This window comes from Thrips palmi, unplaced genomic scaffold (assembly GCF_012932325.1).
Source record: "Thrips palmi isolate BJ-2018 unplaced genomic scaffold, TpBJ-2018v1 HiC_scaffold_18, whole genome shotgun sequence".
Taxonomy (NCBI): Eukaryota; Metazoa; Arthropoda; class Insecta; order Thysanoptera; family Thripidae; genus Thrips; species Thrips palmi.
In genome coordinates this window covers 6,486,432-6,489,885 of record NW_023144627.1, presented here as the reverse complement: position 1 = coordinate 6,489,885, position 3,454 = coordinate 6,486,432, and positions in this window count along the sequence as shown.

Genomic DNA, 3,454 nt, shown 5'->3' with positions numbered 1-3,454 from the left:
GCGGCGCTGCGTTGGGCCGTTCGGGCTTGCAGTGGGGATGCGGGGATGCGCGCCCACCGAAACCGACTGGGACTGGAGTGGAGGAGCCCGCGCCGCGCCAGTCCGCCCGCAGCGCAGAGCAGCCAGCCCGCCCCCGCCGAGCCGGCAGCCACGGCGCCTGCCCCCACCCCCGCCCCCGCCACGCCCCCACCAGCATCCTCGTAGGGTAGGCTGCGGTAGGCCATGAGAGAAGGGCGCCCTGGAGTCCCAGCTTTTTCGGGCCGGGACGCCGCCTGGCCGAGGTTTGCACCACTTTGCGGCTAAACGGCTCATCGCACAACATTTCTGACTAGCTCAGAAGATTCAGGAAGGTTTTTACGTGCCCCGCCGTCGTTACATTTGATTTGTCAACCGGGACCGAACGCGGCGAGCCTGAAGGGCGGCAGGTCGCGCGGCCGAGGGTCCTTGCGGCTGGCTGCCTGATGGCTGGCCGCCGGCTTCCCCCACCTCCGCTAAACCCATGCGTCTTGGTTAAGCCTTTGTGGGAGCACAATTCACGCTAGACACAACCGTGTCGTTTCACGGTTCCAAAGGCACGAAATCGCGGTGGGTGGGGAACCGCGGCCGCCGACGGCGTGCGTCCGCTGCGGCCCTCGGCCGCCACTGTCGCCCTTGGTCGCCGCTTGGTCCCCGGTTGACCGAACCGACGGGTGACTGGAGCGGGGAGTAACGCCCGCGAATCTCCGCAGCGTCAAAAGTGCGCATGAGCCTTGCCGCCAAGGGTCAAACCTGCCCAGGCGGCGTCCCCGCCACAACCAGGACTCCAGGGGGCCCTCCTGGGTAGGCTGCGGGCGTACTCATGACCCTCCCCCTTCTAAAGAACACATGAGTGCGGGACAGACGGTGACTCTAGGCCGGCGGCCCGCCGCTTCAGTGGGCCAGAAGACCGGAGGAGGCGGCCGAAACTCTAGACGTGTTTTGAACTCCAGAGACACTAAATGGGACTCGAACAGAACGTGTGACCCCACCAATGGATTCCTCGTTCGGAGAGCAGTCCATTGGTGGGGTCAAACGTTCGGTTCGAGTCTTGTTTAGCGACTCTGGAGCTCAAAACGCGTCTGGACTTTTGGCCGCCTCCACCGGTCTTCTGGCCCACTGTGCGCTTCACCCCGAGCCTGAGCCAGGCCAGAGCCAGCATGGAGCCAGCCAGAGGGGCCGACAGCCTAATTGATGTTTAAGAGGGGGCCGTTGCCAATATGCAAATGGCGAGTCGGAACAAGGACCGCTCTGCCACGCTCTGCCATGCTCTGCCAGGCCGCGACATCACTCCATTGCCTTCACCGTGTCCCCTGCACTGTGAGGAGGGGTGTGTGATTCGCGGGGAAAGTGCGCAATGACGAATGCCAGAGTAAAGGTTTCAAGTTAATTATTATTATTACTTTATGTACAATATATTATTAAGCATTTGCAATTGCAAGCTCCCTTTGAATACTGTTGGAAAAAAATGTACACATTTTCTTATTTCATTAAAACTATTTTAACTTAGGGTTGTATTGGTTTATGGAATGACTTTTTACACATTTGTTCATCTGGTACACTTGAAAGTGTACCATCGTATACAATGGGCATACAATTTAAAAATGATTAATACAATATACAAATAGACTACACATCAATATATACAATCAGTCTGAGTAGTAATAGGTGGCTGAGGTTGAGCCTTTGAAATCAAGCTGAGGAGGAGCCCAGTCTTGTCGCACAACATACAGCAGCACTTAAAACCATTTAGTACATCCTATTGGACATTTTGATTCTTATGGAATGAATCTACATCTAAGACACATTTCTGTTAACAGATCAGGAACTTGAGATTATTATTAAGACCATATCAAATTAATTTAACTAAATAACAATAACATAACACCATACGTCAATTTGACATGAAACTAAAATCAAAGGACTTAAAAGCTTCAATAAAAACGAATTCATATCAAACCAATCTTTTCAATCAAAGGAAAAAAAAAACAAGAAAAGAATTATTCTTTTGCTGGGATTGAACAAGATACCAGGGGTGTTGGATGAGCCAATTCTTTGGTCTTGCCGCTCACCAAACCCTATTTTCTATTTACTTACAAAGGGCATCCTTTGGTTACATAATATGCTAGTTTTAAAATACATGTGGAGAGGTATAATGGTGTGATCAGACAATTTAGTACGACATATATTGTTGGCATTTTCAAATTACCACACTGGCTGGCTATTTGGGTATTGCTTGACCTCGATTCACCAAAACTGTAGTATTTGGTTGACAGCACATCCTATGCTGTCATAAAAGTTTACATCATTGACTCCTTGAGCTTGGTAAAACTTCTGAGAATACAATTTGGTTGGAAGAAGAATACAATACTAAAGAATGCTCAAAATGTGAAATATCAAATTTAAGACTTGACATTTCATTTTTAGTCCAGTATCTAGCATCAAGCAATAGAAAAAGCAGCACAGCAAAAACTTAACATTTAACAAATATAATCATTTCATGGGGAAAACCCTGTATCAAAAGCTTTTGTTAATTGAATGGCAACACAAATTCTCATACTTTGTATGAAAAATAATTGAATAATAACCATAACAACAATAATATTAATTAATATTAATTACATTAAGAGAGGAAAGGTTTAGGCCAAGCAATTTGAACTCTATATTGTCAGTCTGAAGCCAACCTAGTTGCTTCTGGTGAAAAGAAGTATAAACATATCGAAGCAGGTACATGCCAACAAACAAAAACTTTTGATCATCTTCCTGTCTTTAAGCCAAATGAGTTATTACAAAATATATTTAAAAATATTCTACTGACCTAAACTGAGCTGAGGTAATACAAAAATACATTTTGAAATACAGTCACACTGTAACACACAACTCAAATAAAATAATGGTAAAATTTGAGATGTAATGCACCCTTTTTTTTGAAATGCTTTTAGACAGGAGGATATTTAACTGTTGAAATGAACCATAGCATTATTTATGCATTAAAGCTCTTATACACTGGAAAATTCAAAAAGCTCACAAGTACGCGGTTGATACAACACTTAGATGTCAGGGTTACATAAAATTGAACACACTATTCACCAGTTAAGTATTCACTTTTTTAAACATCAATAACTGTAAAGAGTTATGGATGCCAGTTTATGAGCAGTTCTCTCTTAAAGACAACTTTCATGCAATTTTGTGACTATTAAAAATTCGGCTATTTTTGTTGGTTGACAAGACCATCTCAATCCTCCAATATAATAAATATAAATCAAAGTAAAACAATCTGTGGATGAACATAAGTGAGTCACAAATGCTGTCTACATGTCATGGACATTTAGTATAAAATTACCTATCCCACTGATAATAATAATAAGACATGACACAAACACAACACTCAAAAACCAAAACTCATGTTCCAGTTAAGACACAAGTTTGGTTAACTTCA